This window comes from Thamnophis elegans, chromosome 7 (assembly GCF_009769535.1).
Source record: "Thamnophis elegans isolate rThaEle1 chromosome 7, rThaEle1.pri, whole genome shotgun sequence".
NCBI classification, from domain to species: domain Eukaryota; kingdom Metazoa; phylum Chordata; class Lepidosauria; order Squamata; family Colubridae; genus Thamnophis; species Thamnophis elegans.
Genome location: NC_045547.1, coordinates 2,690,910 through 2,701,762, shown reverse-complemented (window position 1 = coordinate 2,701,762; position 10,853 = coordinate 2,690,910). Strand labels below are relative to the sequence as shown.

Genomic DNA, 10,853 nt, shown 5'->3' with positions numbered 1-10,853 from the left:
AACTCAGTGGATCGGATCGAAATTATACAATTATACAAAATTATGCTCGCTTTTCTATTTCCAACACTCTCTTCCAAGTCAAGTAAGAAAATGCCTAATTTTTCCTGTTTGTTTCCGCCCAGCTTCTAAGCTACACTGCTCCTGACAATGGAGGCTCATTTCCACCCACAGACCTATTAACACTCCATTGCGCCTGAAATCTGTCCAACTGTGGGTTTCCCAAAAAAATAAAATAAAATAAACCCTCCCGTTTATTCAAAAAAAAAATCCCGTGTCCTTACAAAACATTCTAATTTTTTTAAAAAAAACCATTGCATTTGTCCGCAAATAGTTTCTTTTCAGCAGAAAATTAACAAAAGCCAGAACTTTGGGGAGTTTCCGACAACTCATCCTTGGCTTCAGTTTAATAACAAAAAACAAAAAAACTTTTGGATTTATCGGCTTTGTTTTATTTATAACCGGAGCGTGTCTTTTCTCACTTGGGAATGAGAAAGCGAAACTGATTCGAAAAGAATAGCATTCGCCTCTTTTAAGCAAGAGGCAAAAGTGAAACTATTTTAGCAGGAAACTGTTTAAAGCTGTATTTCTCCAACTCGGCAATGTTAAGATGTGTGGACTTCAAGTCCCAGAATTCTGGGACTTGAAGTCCACACATCTTAAGGCTGCTGATTATTGTTTTAAAGCAACCGCTTTGCTTTTTCAACTTGCTTAAGTTACTGTTAGGGTTCCAATAAAAAACACACCTGGGGATTATGTTGCCCAGGTAATTGATAAATTGGTGTTTTACAAACCTTGGCTATTTTAAGACCTCTGGATTGCCAGAATTCCCAGGAGTGAATGCTGGCTGGAGGATTCTGGGAGTTAAAGTCCACCTATTTTGAAGCATGCTGACTGAGGAGTTTGGGAGTTGGAGTCCACCCATGTTAGAGCAGGCTGACTGGGGGAATTCTGGGAATTGGAGTCCACCAATTTAAAGCGTTCTGGCTGAGGAATTCTGGGAGTTGGAGTCCACCCATCTTAAAGCATTCTGGCTGGGGGAATTCTGGGAGTTGAAGTCCACCCATCTTAAAGCATTCTGGCTGGGGGAATTCTGGGAGTTGAAGTCCGCCCATCTTAAAGCATTCTGGCTGAGGAATTCTGGGAGTTGGAGTCCAGTCATCTTAAAGCAATCTGGCTGAGGAATTCTGGGAATTGGAGTCCAGTCATCTTAAAGCAATCTGGCTGAGGAATTCTGGGAGTTGGAGTCCAGTCATCTTAAAGCAATCTGGCTGAGGAATTCTGGGAATTGGAGTCCAGTCATCTTAAAGCATTCTGGCTGAGGAATTCTGGGAGTTGGAGTCCAGTCATCTTAAAGCAATCTGGCTGAGGAATTCTGGGAATTGGAGTCCAGTCATCTTAAAGCAATCTGGCTGAGGAATTCTGGGAGTTGAAGTCCACCCATCTTAAAGGAATCTGGCTGAGGAATTCTGGGAGTTGGAGTCCAGTCATCTTAAAGCAATCTGGCTGAGGAATTCTGGGAGTTGGAGTCCACCCATGTTAAAGCAATCTGGCTGAGGAATTCTGGGAGTTGGAGTCCACCCATGTTAAAGCAATCTGGCTGAGAAATTCTGGGAGTTGGAGTCCAGTCATCTTAAAGCAGGCTGGCTGGGGGAATTCTGGGAGTTGCAATCCATTCACCTTAAAGCAGGCTGAGGAATTCTGGGAGTTGAAGTCCACCCATCTTAAAGCATTCTGGCTGGGGGAATTCTGTTACGAACTTTACAGCACTCCCCATGATTGTGTGATCAGAATTAAGAAGCTTGGCAACTGGTTCATATTTACGACGGAGGATCTACAAAGTCATGTGATTCCCCCTTTTGCAACCTTCAAGCAAGCCAGATTCATTTAACAACTCGGTAGCTAACGTAACCTCTGCAGTGGTCCACTTAACAACGGAAGCAAGTAAAACGGGACAAAGCTCACTTAACAAGTGTCTCCTCTAACCACAGAAATCTTCGACTCAATTGTCACCGCCAAATTGAGGGCTACCTGTACCTCTGGCCCCTATCTGAAGACCTGCTACATCATGTGGCAGGTTGTTCCACCCGAATTTCCTCTTGATTTCTAACCTGAATCTCCTTCCTTCTGATCTTAATTTTATTCCCTCGACTGCAATTCCCGGGGCTGCTAACCTCACTTTCGGAGAAGCTGAGCCGAGAGTCCTGGTCTGCTCCGCGTCAGGCAAAAAACCACTTTTGCATCTTGCAGGATGGAAAGCATCTCAAAAGCCCTGTGATTATAGCTTGTGTGTGTGTGTACACACACTTCTCTAAGGACAGATTAATTTGCACGGCACAGAGTTAATGAGCAGCTGCGCTGATAAGCGGAGGAGAGGAAACAAAGTGCTCGCTTCCTTCTCTCCTTTTCCTGCAGAATATAAGACGAGAAAATACTAAATTCCATTTAAACGAAACTTCCTCGGGTGGCGTAACCTGTTGAAATCTTGCAAGACAGGTTCGGGTTTTTTACAGGAGAAGTAGGCTTGGGCGGCCAAGAATTCAGATGAGGGAAAAAAACAAGCAGAAGGATCTGCCAAAGGGAATCGGGGGGGATCTGATAAGATTCCCCCACTGCAATTTGCTTCCAATGGGATGGAACCGACGGGCTAAAAAATGGCGTTTTCGGGACTAGAATAGATCCATTTCTGGAATATTGCCCGCGGGGACACGATGGCCGGCCTGCTTTAAGACGAAACGGCATTAAAGTCCCTCAGAGAGGGAAAGAAACAAGGATAAACTAGGTCAGGAGTCGGCCACCTGCGGCTCCGGAGCCGCATGTGGCTCTTTTATCCCTCTGCTGCGGCTCCCTGTCGCTGGTTGGGGCCACAATTTTGAGAGGAGCTTCTGGTTTGGGGATGGGGGGGAAGCATGGCACGCCAGGAGGAGACTCTATGATGGGGGAACCGGACTTCCGGTTGGCTCCAGAATTAAATCGGGGGGAGGGGAGGGAGGGGGCTTCCGGTTAGGACCTTTGTGGCTCTTTGAGCTAGGTGGAATATCTTTCTTAACCAACTTCAAATAAGGCAGATCATGGTTTAAGGCACTGTTTCTCAAACTTTAAGACCGGTGGATTTCTGATAAGTCAAATCAACGGGGGAAGTTGGATTCCTTTAACAACCACGCTGCTAACTTAACTGCAGTGATTCGCTTAACAACGGTGGGCAGAAAGGTCATAAAACAGAGCAAAACCCATTGAACAACTGTCTCACTTAGCCACAAAAACCCAGGGCTCAATTGTGGCCCTAAATCAAGGATCACCTCTGTTTCGGCTGCCATGAATACACCCTCTTAACTCGTTTTATCCAACGAAGAAGCCTCTTTCTCCGGACCGAGCCCAGAATCCTGTAAACCAACATCTAACCAGACTGCCTGAATTTGAGCGGCGCATGAAGCAACCCAAAATTAACTCGGGTTTAATTTTACCGACGCTCAGCAGGTTGGAAAACGGCTTTCACTGATTTGTTTAAAATGTGGAATTGTCCCCTTTTTTTCCTGATAATTCCTGAAATTAGAGAAAATTCCCTGGGGAAAAAAATCTACAAGTCTATTTATGGCCACATAACACCCCCCCCCCCAAATTTGCAAAGCGATGTGCATTTGAAGGGTCTTTGGTGCTCTCTGAGCTTGTTTTCTTGAAGATGTTGCATGACCCAGCTAGGTAAAATCATCAATGTAAGTAAGGAGGTACAGTTAGAGCCGAGGTGGCACAGTGGTTAGAGTGCAGTACTTCAGCTGATTGTTAGCTGCAGTTCAGCGGTTCAAATCTCACCGGCTCAGGGTTGACTCAGCCTTCCGTCCTTCCGAGGTGGGTAAAATGAGGACCTGGATTGTTGTTGGGGGCAATATGCTGACTCTGTAAACCGCTTAGAGAGGGCTGAAAGCCCTATGAAGCGGTATATAAGTCTAACTGCTATTGCTATCTATCTATCTATCTATCTATCTATCTATCTATCTATCATCTATCTATCTATCTATCTATCGGATTGTTGGGGGCGATATGCTGACTCTGTAAACCGCTTAGAGAGGGTTGAAAGCCCTATGAAGCGGTATATAAGTCTAACTGCTATTGCTATCTATCTATCTATCTATCTATCTATCATCTATCTATCTATCTATCTATCTATCTATCTATCTATCTATCATCTATCTATCTATCTATCTATCTATCTATCATCTATCTATCTATCTATCTATCTATCGGATTGTTGGGGGCGATATGCTGACTCTGTAAACCGCTTAGAGAGGGCTGAAAGCCCTATGAAGCGGTATATAAGTCTAACTGCTATTGCTATCTATCTATCTATCTATCTATCTATCTATCTATCTATCTATCTATCATCTATCTATCTATCTATCTATCTATCTATCATCTATCTATCTATCTATCTATCTATCTATCTATCTATCTATCTATCGGATTGTTGGGGGCGATATGCTGACTCTGTAAACCGCTTAGAGAGGGTTGAAAGCCCTATGAAGCGGTATATAAGTCTAACTGCTATTGCTATTGCTATAGTTTGCTGTCGGTTTATTTTTCCGGTGACTTCTATGGGTGGGGTTTGTCATAGAGATTCTTTGGGCTATTTGTTGAACCTCTAAGACACCCCCCCCCCACTCCTACCCCCCACAAACAAGCAAAAAATAATAATAATCAGAATTAATTTTAATTAAACTATGTTGAACCTGGCCTGATTGTGTTGTGTGAACACAATGGGAAGCTACTTTAGTGCATCACGATTAAAGCTTTAGTTTTAGGTAAACCGCTAAGAGGAAAGTAACCCTACATGAAATCAAGGCATTGCTTGGAAGGAGATATTTGCTTAATCCGCACATTCTGAGGTGCATCCCCTTCCGAAGAGTCATTTCCAAACAAACAAACATTACAAAAAATCGCAACGTGAGGAAGGCCAACATTAAGGCTTCATATTTTGGTTAGAGCCTTTTACGGCTTCGTTCATTACGAACTTACTCTCTTGGTGGAAATCAAGCCACACAATGATTCACACGCACCGTTAAGAAGATATACTGGGTTTTAACCATGGTTTGTTGAGTTAGCCACCTTTGGCTGGGGTCCTGCATTAAACTCAGCCATAAGCACAGCAGATACACCTGAGGATCCTTTTAATATTTTGCTCTGCGTAGGCGGAAGAGTCACAAGCCCCAGACAAACCCGAGTTTAAAGTTGACTGACATTTGTGGATTCACACATGTGAGGATCCACCAATCCTGGCTTAGAATGTCACCATCGCTGTCAATTTAATTAATTCAGTTTCAAGGCCACCCAACTCCACGATGGCTCAGTGCCATTTACAATGAAGAGGATTAAAAAGAGAATAACAGATATTCTGGTAGCCCTGGACTTATGACAACCGAACCCAACATTAATACCGTTAAGTGAGTTTTTGCCCCATTTTACGACCTTTCATGACCTTGAGTGAATCCCTGCAGTTGTCAAGTTTGCAACAGGGTTGCTAAGTGAATCCCGCTTCCCCGTTGACTTTGCTTGTCCAAAGAGGAGCACGTGATCCCTGCAACCGTCGTAAGTACGAGTCCGTTGCCAAGCCTCTGAATTTTGATCATGGGGAACGCCGCAACTGGTTGTAAACCTGAAAAATCCGTCCTACGACGCTTCCCGCCCCCCCAGCGCGGTTGTTAACTTGGAACGGTCACTAAAGGAACGCCCGTAAGTCGAGGACTACCTGTATGTGAATCCAGATTTCTTGGAGCTGAGGAGGAAGCTGTTGGAGGAAGTTCCCTCTTGGGTCCTCTTAATGGGCAAACACGGCTGAGACCAAGCCCAAAGGACTTCCATGCATGCAGACGACCCAACCAACCCGAGGAAACCCAGTTAAGGGCAGCTGGAGGGAAGCTTCGGAGATCAGGCGCATAGGATCGCGGGCAGCTCTCTTCTAAAGCCAGCAGAGGATCTCCCAACGCTCCCCCCCCCCGCCGCCGCCACGTTTCCCGGAGGCTGCGCGATCCTCTCTCTCCCCCCTGCTTGCGCTTGATCCTCTCCCCGATCCCCAAAGCAGGCGGGAAAATAGCGCAAGGGGGGAGGGCGGGAAGCCTTGCGCTCCGGCGCCCCCGATCCTATCCAGCGCTCGGCTCCCCCGTGTATAATCCCTCCGTCCACAGCCGGGTGCCCACCTCCTCGCCTGGCCCCCGATCCTAAAGCCCGGCGCTGGCCGAACGGCGGAGCCCCGCGGAGGCGGCAGCCTCGCCCGACACGTGTCTCCTTCCCAGCCTCGTCCGGGCGCCACTCACCGCTGACAGCTGTCCGGCCGGCCGGCCCTTCGACCCCGCGTCCCGTCATGCCGGGGGCAGGGAGACCCCGGGGGAGTCGCTGACCCGCTTCTCTGACGCGCGTTCTCCCTTGGCACGTCGGAACGCGCCGACCCGGGTTTCTCCCAAAGTGGCAGCGGCGGATCCCTCTGGAATCCCGGGGTGGATCCCCTCGATGAAGACCCTTTGCGGGGGGGAAAGGGGGGCTCGGGCGGCCCCCTCCCCTCCTTTTCTGGGGAGGGGGGTCCTCAGCCTCCCCCCTCCCGGCTCTCCAAGCGCCGCCCCGGCTGGCCCTGCCCGGGCGGAGACAAAGGCCTCGGGTGGGTGAGTGAGGGTCTGCGGGGACCCCTCCCCAGGCTCAGGGCCGGGCGGCGGCGCCGAAGGGAAGCATGTCGGGCGCGGGAGGCGGCGGCAACCCCAGGAAGTGAAAACGGCGGAGGGAGCCCGCAGCCAAAGAAAGAAAGTGAAAACTAACCCGGAAGGGGTCGCGGGGGAGGGTTGGACTTCCGGCCGGCTGCGCTCCGACCCCCCCTCCCCCCCCGCTTTCTGTAGAGAAGGGGAGGGGCGGCCCTGCGCGCTTCCGGGGGTTGGGGAGGGCAGGGAGGGGGCCTGGGAGGAAGTGGGGCTTGGGGTGAGGGGGGTTAGAGGGTGGGGGGCAATGGGAGGGAGGGGGATTAGGGTAAGGGGGCTTAGAGGGGGGCAATGGGGGTGAGGGGGCTTAGAGGGTGGGGGCAATGTGTGGGAGGGGGGCTGGAAGAGGGGGGGGAGGGGGAGGGGGGTTAGAGTGGGGAGGGACAATGGGAGGGAGGAGTCTTAGAGGGTGGGGGGCAATGGGAGGGAGGGGGATTAAGGTAAGGGGGCTTAGAGGGGGGCAATGGGAGGGAGGGGGCTTAGAGGGTGGGCGGCAAAGTGTGGGAGGGAGGGCTAGAAGAGGGGGTTGGGATGAGGTGGGATTAGAGGATGGGGGGGCAATGGGAGGGAGGGGGGCTGGAAGAGGGGAGGTTGGGCTGAGGGGGGTTAGAGGGTGGGGGGCAATGGGAGGGAGGGGGGCTTGGGGGAGGGGGGTAGAGGGTGGGGTGGCAATGGGGAGATGGGGCTTGGGGTGAGAGAGCTTAGAGGGTGGGTGGCAATGTGTGGGAGGGGGGCTGGAAGAGGGGAGGTTGGGCTGAGGGGGGTTAGAGGGTGGGGGGCAATGGGAGGGAGGGGGGCTTGGGGGAGGGGGGTAGAGGGTGGGGTGGCAATGGGGAGATGGGGCTTGGGGTGAGAGAGCTTAGAGGGTGGGTGGCAATGTGTGGGAGGGGGGCTGGAAGAGGGGAGGTTGGGGTGAGGGGGGTTAGAGGGTGGGGGCAATGGGAGGGAGGGGGGCTTGGGGTGAGGGGGGTTAGAGGGTGGGGGGCAATGGGAGGGAGGGGGATTAGGGTAAGGGGGCTTAGAGGGTGGGGGCAATGGGAGGGAGGGGGCTTGGGGGGAGGGAGCTTAGAGGGGGGTGGCAGTGTGTGGGAGGGGTGCTAGAAGAGGGGGTTGGGGTGAGGGGGGTTAGAGGGTGGGGGCAATGTGTGGGAGGGGGGGCTGGAAGAGGGGGGGTTGGGTGAGGAGGGTTAGAGGGTGGGGGGCAATGGGAGGGGGGCTGGAAGAGGGGTGGGTGGGGTTAGGGGGGTTAGACGGTGGAGGGCAATGGGGGGAGGGGGCTTAGGGTGAGGGGGCTTAGAGGGGGGAATGGGAGGGAGGGGGGCTTGGACTGAGGGGGTTTAGAGGGTGGGGGGCAATGGGAGGGAGGGGACTGAAAGGGGGGTTGGGGTGAGGGGGCTTAGAGGGTGGGAGGGGGACTGGCAGGGAGGGGCTGGGAGGGAGGGGCTGGGAGAGGGACTTGGAGATAGGGGGACTTAGAAGGTGGCAGGGGGGCTTGGAGTGAGTGAGGGGACTGGGAGGGAGGGAGGAAAGAGGCTGGAAGGGAGGGGCTTGGAAGGGGGGTTGGAGGGACGTTGGGTGGGTTGGGGTCTCTTCCTGTCGGGAAGGGGTTGGGCCCAGACCTTGGGGTGAAACCACTACCAGCACCCCCGCCTGGCCCCTTCCCCAAAAGGAAGGATTGGGGGGAGGGCAGCCAGGGTGTGGGTTGAGGGGGCTCTGTCCCTGGAGGATTTTTTTTTTAAAGAAGACATGGGACAGTGGTTTGTTGGAAATGGGATAGAGAGTCTCCTGCTTGAGCAAGGGGGTTGGACTAGATGACCTCCTAGGTACCTTCCAACCTTAGTTCTGTAGGATTCTGTGAGATAGATAAGATACATAGGAGGGAAGGAAGAAGGAAGGAAGAAAAGAGAAGAGGTTAAAACAGGAAGGTAAGGTGGAGGAAAGGAGGAAGGAGGGAGGGAGAGATTTAGGAAGAAAAGGAGGGAGGGATTTAGGGAGGGAGAGGGAGGAAGGAAGGAGAGAGGCAGGGAAGAAGGAGAGGAGAGTGGGAATGGGTGGAAGGAAGTCCTTGCCTCCAGAAGTTTTGGGTGCTTTCAAGAAGAGATTGGGCATCCATTTGTCCCCAATACAGGGTCTCCTAACTGAGCAGAGGTTGACTAGATGACCTCCATGGTCCCTTCCAGCCCTAGGTCACTAGGCTGCTATGATTCTGTGAGACATAAATGAGATATATATATAAGAAGAGAGATAGAGTGATGTAAAATGAAACTTCTTCAGGAAAACCACCCAACTCTTATCATGGCTCACCACTTTTCCGGCAAATCTATCACCTCTCTGAGGCTGTTTTTCTCTCCCTTGGCTGTTTTTTCCCTTCTTTCTCTTCTCAGCCACATGGGGTGTCCTAATCTAGCTTTGTGTGCCCCAAAATATTTATTTTTATTTGTGAAACTCCTTCTTGGTTTTCCTCCCTTCCCTTAAATGGATCCCTCTTTTATTTTTTTTCCACTCTTTCCTTCTTCTTTTTTACTTCTCTTATTTGTTTGTTTATAAATAAATTAAAACAACAACAACACACAATTTTCTTCAGTACAAATATTTATAGGAGTGCGAGTCGGTTTCGTTGCGGTTTTTCTCTTTTAATATGAAGCCTGATTTTTTTTCTCCCCGCTTTCTGTTTTGTTTAACTTTTACTTTCGTAATAAGTTCTTCAAAAGCTTTTCTTGGTTTACTAACTGAGTGGTTTTTATAAACAGACCTCGGAACTCTTAGTGGAGTTACTCCTCGGCTTATGACCATCTGCTTAATGACCAAGGTTTCAACATTCCCCTACCCAAATATATATTTATGCCCCAAATTTGAAGACAGCCAGGACACAACCCTCTGGCAGTAGCTTGAAACAGATACTTGGCTAATTTTTTAAAAAGCTAAGTAGGGAAAAACATAATAATAATGGATGGGGGACCACTAAAAAATCCCAGGATTTTAACGGGGGTCTCAGTTGCCAAACGTCTAAATTTTGATCAGATGTGATCAAACTGTCGTAAGTCAGTGCCGTAACTTTGAACGGTCACTAAATGAACTCTAAACGAAGTTGTGGGGTATTTTTTATTAATTTGCATTTGTATTACTAAATAAGATAAAATTATAACCAGGCTGGTGTCTGATTAAGGTCTTCTTCTAATACTCTAAAAGGAAAAAAAAAATCACCAATATTCCTAAAATATACTAAACATTTTCAGTTCTCCTGTTCCGTGTGTTTCTAACTCCAAAGATGCTTTTCCAAAATTTCCCTGTTTTTTTGTTCTTTTCTTTTTCTCTGAAAATGTGAAGAAGCTTCTTGGATGAAAAGCGAAATATTTTTAAAGAAACTAACAAAACTACAAGAAAATCCAGATGCTTTTTGCACCTTTGAGTCAACCAAGACCTGGAGGATTGAGAATCTTCCTACACATATACAGGTTGTCCTCTACTTACCTTCCGGGATTTGGCGGCCTAGAAATTTAACAAATAAATAAATAAAGTTAACGACAGCGGTGGAAAAAAGTGACTCATGATTATTTTTCACACAAGCAGGGGTGGGTTTCAATTTTTTTTACTACCGGTTCTGTAGGTGTGGCTTATTCTGTGGGTGTGAACTATTTTGTGGGCGTGGCTTGGCAGTCATGTGACTGGGTGGGCGTGGCCAACTTGTCAAATGTGAAATTCAACGCTCTGGCTTAGCAACCAAAATTTTGGACCCGATTGTAGTCATAAGTTCTCGTTCTTTTTCTTTCTTTCGTCTCTCCCACTTTCTTTCTCTTTCTCTTTCCTTTCTTTCTCTCTCCCTTTCTCTTTGTTTCTCTCTTAACTCTTACTCTTTTTCTTTCTCTCTCTCTCTCTCTCTCTCTTATGATCTCCTTTTTCCCCTTGAATTGTTCGCCGCCCTGAGTCCTCCCGGAGAAGGGCAGCATACAAATAATAAAATTCTATTCTATTCTATTCTATTCTATTCTCTCTCTCTCTCTCTCTCTCTCTCTCTCTCTCTCTCACACACACACACACACACACACACACACAACTGTTGCAACATCCCCCCGTTCACCCGATCAATATTCAGACGACTGACTCCTCTTTATGGCGGTTGCC

General features: G+C 49.1%; 1 protein-coding gene across 1 annotated transcript in view; it reads right to left on the bottom strand.

The window, feature by feature from the left end:
• TASOR2 (transcription activation suppressor family member 2) overlaps positions 1–6,802 on the bottom strand; it is a 45,823-nt gene extending 39,021 nt beyond the window's left edge. The window contains 1 exon segment of the mRNA XM_032221079.1: positions 6,303–6,802. The gene's annotated coding sequence lies outside the window, so the exon portion shown is untranslated.
• Between the last annotated feature and the right edge of the window lie 4,051 nt (positions 6,803–10,853).